General features: G+C 33.6%; 1 pseudogene; it reads right to left on the bottom strand.

Moving 5' to 3' along the window:
* Positions 1–8,896: 8,896 nt before the first annotated feature.
* LOC117694347 (heat shock protein HSP 90-beta pseudogene) lies at positions 8,897–11,080 on the bottom strand (annotated as a pseudogene).
* Between the last annotated feature and the right edge of the window lie 2,917 nt (positions 11,081–13,997).

Genomic DNA, 13,997 nt, shown 5'->3' with positions numbered 1-13,997 from the left:
GGGAGACGTAACAAGAGACAATGAGGAAATCCAAAGAATCTTTAAGACTTACTTCAAAAGCCAAAAATTGTAAAATATAAATGAAATGGATAATTTTCTGGATAAACTACTGTTACCAGTGTTAGATCAAGATCACGTAAAAGGTCTAAACAGTTATATAACCCCTAAGAAAATAGAAGCAGTCGTTAAATTCTTCCACCAAAAAAAAAAAAAAAAAAAAAAAAAAAAAAAATCCCAGGGCTCAGCAATTAAGAGCACCAACTTCTTCCAGAGGTCCTGAGTTCAATTCCCAGCAACCACATGGTGGCTCACAACCATCTGTAATTGGGATCCAATGCCCTCTTTCTGGTGTGTCTGAAGATAGCTACAGTGTACTCATAAATAAAATAAATTAATAAATCTTTTAAAAAATCTCAGATACTGGTGTTTCAGCACAAAATTCTAACAGACATTCAAAGAAGAGATAATACCAATACTCCTGAAACTGTTCAACAAAAACAGAAAAAAACATTGCCAAACTCTTTCAATGAGGCCACAGTCACCCTGATACCTAAATCACACAAAGACTCAACAAAGAAAAAATTTCAGACTAATTTCCCTTATGAACATTAATGAAAAAGTACTCAAGAAAATACTTGAAAACCAAATCCAAGAATACATAAAAAAAAATCATCCACCATAATCAAGTAGGCTTCATCCCAGGGATGCAGTGTTGGTTCAATGTACAAAAATTCATCAATGTAATCTACTCCTTAAACTGAATGAAAAAAAATCTCATGCTCATGCCAAAAGATGCCAAAAAATCTTTTGACAAAATCCAGCAGCTCTCTATGTTAAAGTCTTGGAGAAATCAGAGATATAAGGCATATATATAAACAGAATAAATGCAATATAAGCTAATAGTCAACATTAAGTAAAATAGATACAAATTTCAAGCAGTTTCACTAAAATCAGTGACAAGACAAGGCTGTCTACTCTCCATATACCTATTAAATATAGTACTTGAAGTTCTAGTTAGAGCAATAAAACAACTAAAGGAGATCAAGGGGATACAGACTGAAAAAGAAGTCAAAGTATCACTATTTTCAATGATATGATAATAGGTGTGTGTGTTTGTGCATATGCGCACATGTGCATGCTCAAGTGTCTGTCCCCAAATATTCTTCTAGAGAACTCCTACAGCTGATAAACACCTTTAGCAAATTAGCTAAATTAAAAATTATCTAAAAGAATTCAGTAGCCTCCCTTTATATGGGGATGAATGATAAATAGAATGAGAAAGAAATTAGGGAAACAACACCTTGTACAATAGCCACAAATAGTATAAAATATTTTGGTGTAACTATAACTAAGCAAGGAAAGACCTGTATGACAAGAATTTCAAATCTTTGAAGAATGAAATTGATAAATATATCAGAAGATGGAAAGATTTCCCACACTCATGGATTGGTAGAAATAACAGTGAAAATAGCCATCTTACCAAAAGCAACTCAGATTTGATGCAAGTCCCATCAAAATTCCAACACAATTCTTTATAGGCATTAAAAGAATAATACTCAACTCCATATGGAAAACAAAGAACACAAGATATATAAAATTATCCTTTACAATAAAAGAATTTCTAGAGGTATCATCATCCTTGATTTCAAGCTGTACTATAGAGCAATAGTAATAAAACTGCATATTATTGGCAGTCTAATCAATAGGACTGTATAGAAGACATAGAAATAAACCACACACCTATGGGCACTTTACATTGACAAAGAATCCAAAATGATACAATGAAAAAATGAAAGCCTCTTCAACAAATGGTGCTGGTCTAACTGGCGGTCTGCATGTAGAAGAATGCTAATAGATCTGTATTTATCACTCTGCACAAAACTCAAGTCCAAGTGGATCAACGATGTCAACATAAAACTGAATAGTGTTCTTTATTAGGTGAGAATTAAAATCACATGCATTATTAGAAGGGACACATTAAATAGAAAAAATGAACTGTTTACAGTTTATACTTTTAAAAAATAAATTTATGATTATATAGGATTTTTCTACTTCCTTCCCATTAGGTACACATGAACCATTCACAGTGGTACACGCCTTTAATCCCAGCACTTAGGAGGCCAAGTCTGGTAGATCTCTGAGAATTCAAGACAAGTTTAATCTATCTACATAGCAGCCTCTAGGCCAGCCAGGATTTCATAGAAAGATCTGTCTCATGGAAAAAAAATCACATTTATATTATTGTTCAAAAAACCTTGTAACATATGTAACCTCTATTAAGACAAATATTAATAGTACATTTAAGTTCTATGAAGTTGCCGATATTAGCATTTAACAAAAAGGTGAAAATTTTATCTGGATCTTAAGTCAATAGATGAACATAAAGATAGCCATGAGTAAATAATACTCCTTCCTCCTTTTCATATTATGTATTCACAACATGTAAAATGGGCTGCCCAGGAACTCACTATGTTGTCCATGCTTTCTTCAAATTCATTGGAATGCCTCCTGTTTCAGTTTTCTGAATCTTGGTATTACAGTCATAAATTTCAATCCAAACTTTCTTATTAAATCATTAAATCTAAATTGAGAATAGGGATATAAGAATGGGAGGGAGGGAGGATTCTCTGGTAACTGATTTCTTAGACTAAGGAAGGACTGATAAAAATTGACAGCATGGGGCTGGGTTGATGGTTCAAATGGCAGTTCACAATGCCTAAACTCCAGTTTTAAAGGATATAGCACTCTATTTTTTTAAAGATAGTAATCAACAAGTGAATCATTTTGAGGAGAGCAAATGAACTTTCCTTTTTAGACATTTTGAGCTGAAGTCACAAAAATCTTTTAGATAAATGTGACTATTTCATTGGAAACTTATTAGATTATCATTTATGTAAAAGGAAAACTGAAGTAAAGAGTGAATTTATTTTCCAACTGTGTTAAATTTGTTGGCTTCATTGTTTTCTTCTTTCTAGGAGCCCAACAAACCTAAAGCAAGCCTTTTTAAAATTCATGTATGATCTTACTTTTCTACTCCGTCAGTACATTCAATTCTCAACAAGGACTTCTGACTCGTCGAATTCAATGTTATAGAGAAGGGAGTATAGTAGCAGGTGAGGGGTTTTAATTTTTTTAAAATTGATCTTTACACCATGTTTTTGGGAAGCAACAACTAGAAGACCATTTAGGGGGTAGTTTTTAAAAATAAAACTACAGGTTTATTTATTTTCAATCACCATACCCCAAGAATCTGATCTTCCATACTTAGCAGTATAAGAAAGGTAAAATAATAAAGTAGGAAAAAATCCTTTTGGAATCTGTCATCACACTTTGCTTGAAACTTTTTAATGTGATTGAATCCACATTAATTTCAGCTGTGCTGACCTTATGTAGCTACTAAAGATTATGTGAAGAAGTGCCTGAGGACATACATTCTTGTTGGAGGAAATTCAATAAACTAAATGTTTATTTGGTTTTTGGTCATCAATCTGAAGCACACTAAGGATAACTACAGTATATTTTTTCTACTTATTTCTTTCACCTTTCAGCCTCATAGTAAGGTCTTAGGCTGTCAAAGCTGTTTTCTAAATGATATTCAATTTTCTATTATTTAATCTTGTTAGGTTTTCCTGTATTCAATAGGTACTCCCTAATCACCACAGATTATTATCTTGCCCTCCATTTAAAAGATCCTAGGAACACAGCTCCAGGAAATAAATTAATGAGATTTTAGTTCTAAGTCACTGGAGCTCACTATTGACGTTTAGATTTAGCAAGTAATTTATTGTAAACAAAGAACAGAGCTTGAAATAATCTATAATCAGTGAAAAGTTTATCTTGAGGAGAAGATAAGCGCTTTAAGCTTGGAGAAGCACTTTTATCTTTGCTGAAGGGAACAGAAAGGAGCTGTCATTTTCACTAGGACAAATGGATCAAATAGAGAAATCATAGGAGAAAGATTGTTGCCATAAAACCAGAATCTAGGTACCTTAAATTCTTTGAAGATTAAAATCATATATCTTTTTTGAGAAAACAAATCATTCCACCTTGAAGCTATATGATATTTCAAACCACAGTCATTTCAAAGGAGGGCTGGACTTAGTTGCAGTGATCAGTAAACAAGAACAACAAACAAACAAACAAAAGCTCTATATTTTCAATTTAAAGAAAATTCTAAAAGAATAAAATTCAAACAAAAATCTTTTTCAAATCACACCTTTCTAGGTAAAATACTAACTCTACAAGAATACAAGCATTTGTATATATTCTATTCACCTGAAATAAGTACCGAATTTCATACTGTAAATGGTGTTTTTTATCTGTTCAGAAACTGGTTATTTTAAGATAGTATTTGAAATGATATATCCTGAAATGTACAAGTAAATGTCATGTACACCATTCCCTGTGTAGATGTTTTGGGCTATGTAAGAAAGCTAGCTAAGCATAAGCCTATGAGTAATCTGGTCAGCGCTATTCCTAAAAGGTTTCTTTCTGCCTTTGAGCTTCTGCTTCAGTTCTAGCCCTTACTTTTGTCCAAAATAGACTGTAAGATAGAAGTATAAGCCAAATATTTGTTTCCTCTTCTAAATTGCTGTTAGTCAAAATGGCTTGTTAGAGTAACAGAAATCAAACTATGACAAAAAAAGATATATTTTATTTATGCAGGTGGCTGTGATAACTCAGATTAATTAGCATATCTATTACCTAAATGTTTACTGTTTTGTATGGCGAATGCATCATTTTTAGAAAGACCTATGTTAATATATCTTAGACCTGAAAAACTCATAGCTATTTTTTAGAAGCATTGCCATGTAGCAGACTCTATATTAAATTTCGCTATTTGGTCAACTTTGTGAACTTAGGTAACTAAACTGCAATATAATAACATTTGACTTATGAAAAAAGATAACAGTATATTCAGAGATTCCATTCAAATCACAAATAGCAGCATTCAGTATTTATTTCCATATTGTAATTATAAAACCAATAGATTCCATTCATGTCATATTATTTTAGACATAAAAATGTTAAATATGTTTCAGGAGATTATCACATGCTAGCAAAAGCCCATAGAAATACATAAAAAACAGTAGAATGTTATAAATTAGAAATATTTGTAGCACATTCTAATTTCTTTTACAGTACTGATATTTGGTTATTCTAAGATAAATTATATGTGTAACACGTTTAGTGTTTCTAAGCAGAAAGATTATATTTTAGGCTAAATTACAAACTGTGCCACTAGAGTGTGCTAAAACATTTTGTTAGGTTATAAAATTATTTCTGGAATTCACATTGTTTCTCTTATCAAAATTTCCTTCTATTGATGAATGAATATTATAAACTACATTTGAGAATATTATTGTAATTGTGTATTACCTTTCTTTTTCAGCATCTTAAATTTTTAGAGAAATCTCCTATATCTATATGCTCTAAGGTTATAAAATAATTAAAAATGCCAGTTGTCATAACTCTCACAAGGTACAGCCAGAAATAAAGTAGGTGATTTTACATTGCCTATTGCATTGAAAAAAGACATGTGGGTGATTGGTGGCAGCACTGAAATATCAAGGAAAATAAATACTTTGGAAAACAATACTTGTAATTTTATTTCAGTGTAAAGAAAAATATCAAAGTGAAATTCGGGGGAAATTAGGCAATTTTAGAATAGTATTTAAATTTCTATAATTTTGGCTTTATTCAGAACATCAGGACATAGAAACATATATATTGATTACATAGATGCACATAAAGAGTAAAGGAATTTTCTGGGAATGGTAAAAAAATACAAGAAAAATATACCTTTTGTGGACAAGGTTCTTTACAAATATCACATAACCTAAGAAATAAAATCCTACTAGAAATTGCTAAAGGCAAATATAATTCTAAAGTGGAACTCAGGCAACATATTCTATTTTCTTATCAATTCTTTTGATTACTGAATGTTACACAAGATTCAGAAAAAAGGTGAAATTCTACTTCTTAGTTATGAAACTTTCTTGTAGCTAACAAAGTTCAAATAAACTCAAGGGAAAGTGTGAGCCTGTGCTTTTGTAGAAGTGAAGAAAGAGAGAACCATATGTTTCCTAGAAAACTCTGACATCAGACAATAATACATTTCCCCAAAATTTTAACTGGCTGTCTATCTAAGTAACAAGCTGAACTTCAGATTATGATATGGTCTAAGAATTCACAGTCCTGTAGGGATTATTGAGCTACAATACTAAAACTGATAGTGATACAGTAACTAAAGATATAAAGTTTTATAAAAGAGAATCAAATAACACCATTGTAAGTTTTAATTTTTTGATATATGGATTTTAGAGAAAGCTTAGATTCCTTTCAGGCAATCAAAACTGCCTTAAAATAGGTAAAAGGAACAGAAGAAGAAATTATAGCTTTAAAATTATTCTTCTATAAAATATACCAAATTCTGAAGACCTTATAACAAAACTAACTAAAAAAGTATGCATTTCATTATATCACTGAATTTATTTCAGAGCATAGAGAATAAAAAATTGATTTCTTTCTATAACTATCCTTGATAACAAGCTTGACAAAGCTGCATGATGAAATCTGAAAGCCAATTTGACTAACTTAAGTGCATACAACAGTATTAAATATTAATTAATGAAATTTATTAGTTATTAAAAAATATGTACAAGACAAAACACAATTTGTCCCAAAAGTATGTGTATGATACACAATCAGTGGTTCTATTATGATAGTATATTTTTCTAATAAATCAAATAAAATTACACACATATGCAGAAAAACAAATTTTCTCTAAGTGCTGCAATATTATTTGTCAAAGTAAATGACCAATTTCTGGTGAAAGAACCAGAGAGAATTGAGAGTAGAGTATATCTATTCTATACAACAAAATATATCTATTTCAGCAATGCTCATGCTTCATTAGAACCCTACTTCAAGCAAAAGATAACTTTTTTATGTACATGAACATAGATGGTTATAACAGGTTTAAACGTATAGAAACTTACAACACTTGTGTAAATTATGTATAAGAAATAAAATGAATAACTATGGAAAAGAAAGAAAGTATTTATTTGTGGCAAGCAATGAAATTGGTGCAGAAAATTTAAAGTGAAACACTGAAAATAAATATAATAATTAAAAAATTATATAATTGTCTTTATAAAAATTGTGTGGGAAAGAATCTGATAAGTCTGCCTTTTATATGTGAAGGCATAAAGCATAAGTGATTGAGCAATTTGCTTCAGTGTAAACATCTAGAAAGGAAAAAAACAGAATTTAAGTTTTAGTTTAAATAGTTAGAAAATATATTTTAAATAGACAATATCCTACATGTCAGTTTAATAAGGAAAACAGTGTTAGAATATAATGTTTAAATATAAAGGCATTTCCTAAAGAAAACTTATATTTCACTGAACAATCCTTTATACTTTAAATCTGAATGAATGTGGAATAAATACTCCATGCCAATGGACAAGGAAGCCAATTTTTTAAATGATCAAATTTTAAGTTAATAATGAAGAATAAATGTGAAACATGCTAAGCTGCATGTAAAGAGTAATGAAAGAGTAGCACCCTACTTATTAAGATTTTTTTTGTTGTTGTTTTTGTTGGTTTTTTTGGTTTTTTTTTTTTTTTTTTTTTTTTTTTTTTTTTTTTTTTTTTTTTTGGTTTTTCGAGACAGGGTTTCTCTGTGTAGCCCTGGCTGTCCTGGAACTCACTCTGTAGACCAGGCTGGCCTTGAACTCAGAAATCCACCTGCCTCTGCCTCCCAAGTGCTGAGATTAAAGGCATGCGCCACCACCGCCCGGCTCTTGTTAAAAGTTTCATTAGTTCTATGTGAAGCTATACATTTTGAGATAACTATTGACAAGTATAGGGATTGTTAGCATTTTAAGTACCCTATATTTCTTTAATCCTTGATACTTTCTTTTGTTTTATTTTCATTTTTAACTTATTTAACCCTTCTATAAATCTTTGAATTATATATCATGAATATCCTAGTTTTCCAAGAGGCTGATTGTGATACAAAACACCATGATTATCAACTAAGTCTGAGGGAATACTCAGCTTCTATACAATTGTCTGTGTAGCAATAGAAGCTGCCTTTGAAACACTATATTGTGTATCCAGAGATGGAAGCTCGAGAACAAGCTAAAGATTAAATACTTAATATCCAATGACAATCACATTTAAAATTGATATGAAAGAGTTGGCTAAATTTGCAAATTACCAGAATAAGGGTCTTAGTGAGGCTTTGGGGGTAAACTAGTTATATGTAACATTTTGCTAATTAAAACAAATTCTGAATAGATTCAAGAGTTATATTTTCTAAAAGAAAAGTATAGTGAAAGAAAATATATACACATATTATATGATTGAAGTTAAATTTTTTTCCTTAATACACAAGGAAGAAAACACAAGATAAAAGATAAAATAAGGGTGGTATGCAGCTTTATCCACAATTATTCAACTTTAACAATAAAGCCCAGTTTTACAAAATCTTATAAAGTAATTAATGATTGCTTTCTATAAAGGTGTTTTACAACAGACATTAAGAATTTTATGAATATCCATTAAAACTCTAAGTGAAGTATAGTTTACTTATGAAACAGATTATAACAGAACTAAGTATATATACATAAATTTATATTGCAATTACAATTATTTCTTTTTAATTTTGCATACTTTTAATTTCAGAAAAAAATCAAACAAACAAAAAGACCACAATACACAACACCCAACCCTGCTATTCTGTGGGAGGGGATCTTTCTGCTTTAAGGCACAAGGACAGGATAGAGGAGATTCTTGTAGACATGAGCCAGGTGGGTCAGGGCCACTCAAGGCTGCTGGGGGAGCCACAGGGATACTATACAGAGGGCAGGGGGGTTCCTGGGAGCCTTTAATCCACTTCTTCCATGCAAGAGGGATCCTCATCACCTTACAGTGGGGGATCTCATCAGGAACAGCAACATTGGGCTCTTCCGCAGTGACCTCATCTTCATCAATGCCCAGGCCTAGTTTAATCATGCGGTAGATGCAGTTGGAGTAGGTTTGGGGATCCTCAAGTGAGAAACCAGAGGAGAGCAGAGCAGTTTCAAACAGCAACACCACCAGGTCTTTGACAGCTTTGTAGTTTTTGTCTGCCTCAGCCTTCTGCCGCAGGGTCTCCACAATGGGTTGATCTGTAGGTGTTTTTTGGCCAACATGTAGCCCATTGTAGAGTTGGCTCGCAGTGCCTGGGCCTTCATGATCCGTTCCATGTTGGCTGTCCAGCCATAGGTGCTTGTCACAATGCAGCAGGGGGAAGACACAAGCTGATTGGAGATTGTCACTTTTTCAACCTTTTTGTCCAAGATCTCCTTCATGAGCTTGCACAGATTCTCAAATTTTGCCTTGCTCTCCTCCATTTTCTTCTTTTCTTCCTCATCCTCTGGCAGCTCCAGGCCCTCCTCAGTCACTGAGACCAGGCTCTTTCCATCAAACTCCTTGAGCTGCTGCACGCAGTACTCATCAATGGGCTTGGTCATGTACACCACCTCGAAGCCCTGCTTCTGCACATGCTCCACAAAGGTGGAATTAGCCACCTGCTCTTTGCTTTCACCAGTGATATAGTAGATGTACTTCTGTGTCTCCTTCATGGGAGACAAATACTCTGACAGGGACATCATCTCATCTCCAGACTGAGAGGTGTGATAGCGAAGGAGCTCAGAGAGACCACAATGGGTAGTGGAATCCTCATGGATTCGAAGCTTTAAATTCTTGGCGAATGCCTCATAAAACTTCTTGTAGTTCTCTTTGTCTTCAGCCAACTCAGAGAAGAGCTCAAGGCACTTCTTCACAATGTTTTTGCGGATGACTTTCAGGATCTTGCTCTGCTGGAGCATTTCTCGGGAGATGTTCAGAGGCAGGTCCTCAGAGTCAACGACACCACAGATAAAGTTGAGGTACTCAGGGATCAGCTCATCACAGCTGTCCATTATGAACACACGACGGACATACAATTTGATGTTGTTCTTCTTGTTGTTCTCAAAAAGGTCAAAGGGAGCTTGCCGGGGAATGAAGAGCAATGCCCTGAATTCCAACTGACCTTCTAAAGAGAAATGCTTGACTGCCAAGTGGTCTTCCCAATCATTGGTGAGGCTCTTATAGAATTCACCATATTCCTCTTGAGTGGCGTCATCCGGATTTCTGGTCCAGATAGGCTTCGTCTTATTCAGGTCTTCCTGGTCAATGTACTTCTCCTTGATCTTCTTTGTTTTCTTTTTCTTATCTTTGCCACTGCCATCCTCCTCATCAGATCCCAAATCTTCAATCTTGGGCTTTTCCTCATCATCCTTGTCCTCCTCCTCCTTCTCACCTTTCTCTTCCTCGGCCTCATCATCACTGATCTCCTTCTCTCGTTCCTTCTCCAAGTAGAGGGTGATGGGATAGCCTATGAACTGGGAGTGTTTCTTCACCACTTCCTTGACCCTCCTCTCCTCTAAATACTCTGTCTGGTCTTCTTTGAGGTGAAGAATCACTTTGGTACCCTGGCCAATGGGCTCACCATGGTCTGCACGAACAGTGAAGGAGCCACTAGCAGAAGACTCCCAGGCATACTGCTTGTCATTGTTGTGTTTGATGATCACAACCACTTTCTCTGCCACAAGATAGGCCAAGTAGAAGCCGACACCAAACTTTCCAATCATGGAGATGTCTGCACCAGCCTGGAGAGCCTCCATGAACGCCTTTGTGCCAGATATAGCAATGGTTTCCAAGTTATTAATGAGGTCAGTCTTGGTCATGCCAATGACTGTGTTCACCAAGATCAGCGTGCGCTCCTGAGGGTTGGGGATGATGTCAATTTTCAGCTCTTTCCCACTGTCCAACTTGGACAGGCTCCCATACCGAATCTTGTCCAGGGCATCAGAAGCATTAGAGATCAACTCCCAGAGGAAAATCTCCTTGTTTGAATAGAAGGTATTGATGATGAGAGACATGAGCTGGGCAATTTCTGCCTGAAAGGCAAAGGTCTCCACCTCTTCTTCTCCATGGTGCACTTCCTCGGGCATCTTGATGGGAAAGCCAAGTAGTAGTACATAGCAGGGTGGTGGGCCTGGACCAGGTCTGACTTGCACAGCAAGCTTGGGCTGTGCGGGGGTGACTCAAGAATGCAATTATTTCTTTGAATCACCAAGCCACAGCATAAAGGAGATGCTGACTTTATTTTGTGGATTATTAAAATGCACCAAACATTTTTGTATTTGTATGTGTATGAGGTGTTCATCTGTGTTCATGTATGTGTTAATGTGTGTATGGGTGTGTATGAATATATATATATATATATATATATATATATATATATATATATATATTCCAGAGGTTGATATCCAGTATCTTTCTTCCTTAGTTTGCTAGTTTTCTGTTGTCATCTTAAAATTATAATATAATTGCATCATTTTCTCTTAACCTTCCATCCCACCAAAACATCCCCTATACTCCTGCTTGCTCTCTTTCAATTTCAGTCTCTTTTTTCTTTAATTGTTGTTACCTATACATAAGAACATCTTCATTTGAAAGACGGTGCTTTAAAATAAAGAAGACATAAAACATGCTCCCTAGAGCACTCAAGCAAACTAGGAGAGCTCACAAAGCCTGCTGATACCACACAGTGGCCTCCAGACCTATTGCAGGGGTGCAAATCTCTTGATGAGCACACAGGTCAGCATACCTTGTTTGGAGATAAAAGTGTCACTAGACTTTAGTTTGTGAACTGCTTCTCATTTAAGAGCTCATCAGCATAATGTAGAACTTTTCAAACTCATTTTGAATTTCAAGCTCTGAATATTTAAAATAGTTAAAGACTTCATATGAACCTGTCTTGAAGGCCATGTAAATAACCATCCTGCCTTTTTCCCTTATTTCAATAAATTTTATTTTGCCACCACCCCATCCTGGAAATCAGCTGAACAAGATATACTGTGCTTGGCATATGTATATGTGTATGAGTATGTGTAAGTGTACATGTATGTATATGTACCTATAATGTAGATGAATTAAGATTTCATACTGAAAGACTAGTGTACAAAAGAAAAGATAAGGATAGAAATTTATGCTGTCTGGGTGTGATGTGTTGCACTTTGAATAGACCATTCAGGAGGCAGTGCTGTGAGTCCACCCAATCTACATAGTAAGTTTATGGATAGCCAGGGCTACATAGTGAGATCCAGTCAAAATAATAACTTAAAAATAAAAAAATAGAAAATTTAATATATAGTTTCATTTTAACTTTTGTATTAACATTAAAACCTAGTGCATATATGCTTCTATAATGTACCATAATAAAATATATTTGTGTTGTTGATGATATTATGATATTATATACTTTTTCATAGAAATGTCCTCTTTTTGCAATTTCTGAACAAGAAAATAATTACAAAGTAAAATCAATTAAATTATTTTGCAACATCACAAGGATTTTAAAAATGAAAAGATAATTGACGAAAAGCAAATTAATTGGCAATCAAATAATAGAAGAAGGAAAGGGAAGAAAGAAAAAGGAAAAAAAGAAAGAAAGGAAAAAACTAGCTAGAAAAGAAAAGAAACTAGTTAGAAAAGAAAGAAAGCTAGCTGAAATACTGTCTTTTTTACAAAACTTTCCACTATATGGCTTAGAGACATGTCTCAGTGGATGAGAACACTTGATGCTCCTCCAGAGGACTCATGATCAATTCCCACTAAACCACATGAATGTTCAAAATTGAAACTCCAGTTCCAGAAAATCTGATGCTCTCTTGATCTTTGAAGGCACCAGGTATGTGTGATGTGTGTAGTGTGTGTGTGCACTCACACACACACACACACACACACACACACACATATGAAGACAAAATGTCAGAATGTCAGACACATAAAATAATGAGATAATCTAATTTTTTTAAATTTAAGCTATTGATGACTATAAAATACAGCCAAGTCTGAAAAAATTATATATATATATATATATATATATATATATATATAGACTTTAGCAATTTGAGGACTTCAAAAAATCAGTAGAGCAATATTTGAAACATATTTTACTTTATAAGTAGGTGTGCATTATTCAAAACAAACTTATTTTAAGACAATTATATTCTTGGTGTTAATGGAGACATAATTGCATTACTTAATCACTTTCACATTCCTCTTATTAGCTCTGACAACTGTTCAATTAAATTTTGATGTGATTTCACAGCTACATTTTCAACTGCTATAAAAATCAAACAATTCACTTTGTCCATGAAGTTTTCACTGAAAAATATATATGACTAAATACAACCTCTTCATTTAAATTTTTGGGTGAAGCTAGAATACTTGGATTTCAACAAGAGAACATTTCTTGACATATTATAAACAAATTCAAACATCTTATAGATGCAAAATACCTTAATTCTATGCAAAACTGTTTAATACTCATTACTTAATAATTTTCATTTGCTACTTGGGCTTTGTTCAGTGATAAATTATAGTCATGGAATTATTATTTGATACTCCTGAATGATTTTATAAGGTTTTTAAAAGTGCTTTATCTTCTATTTTATTTCCTTTAATATCTATACAAACTGGGAGCTACACCAAAATGACATTGTTGCATTGACAGATTAGTATATAATAGACATCAATAATTCCTAAAGCTCATCCTCACTGTAGTGATTGAAATTGCCAAAATGATATCAATGGCACTTAAAAGACCTGAAAAAGTGATAGATTGTGAAGGTTGTACTTTAGCAATCTAATTCAGTGCCATGAGGATGTGAAATAACTCATCGGCCTATCCTTATAAGTAATCTAACAATCTAAGTGACTTTTTAAAAACTCACACTCTTGTTGGATTGACTCTCTGAGGACATGGATGTTATTTGTGCTACTCAAACATAGTGAAGACCTAAGATAAAAAATAATTTAGTGAACTGTACAGAAATAAACAACATAATATAAAAGTATCTATAAACTGTATGGTACTGAAAAGAGTATCATAC

The sequence above is a fragment of the Arvicanthis niloticus genome, chromosome X (genome assembly GCF_011762505.2).
Source record: "Arvicanthis niloticus isolate mArvNil1 chromosome X, mArvNil1.pat.X, whole genome shotgun sequence".
Taxonomy (NCBI): domain Eukaryota; kingdom Metazoa; phylum Chordata; class Mammalia; order Rodentia; family Muridae; genus Arvicanthis; species Arvicanthis niloticus.
This window is presented reverse-complemented; position numbering and strand designations above follow the sequence as displayed.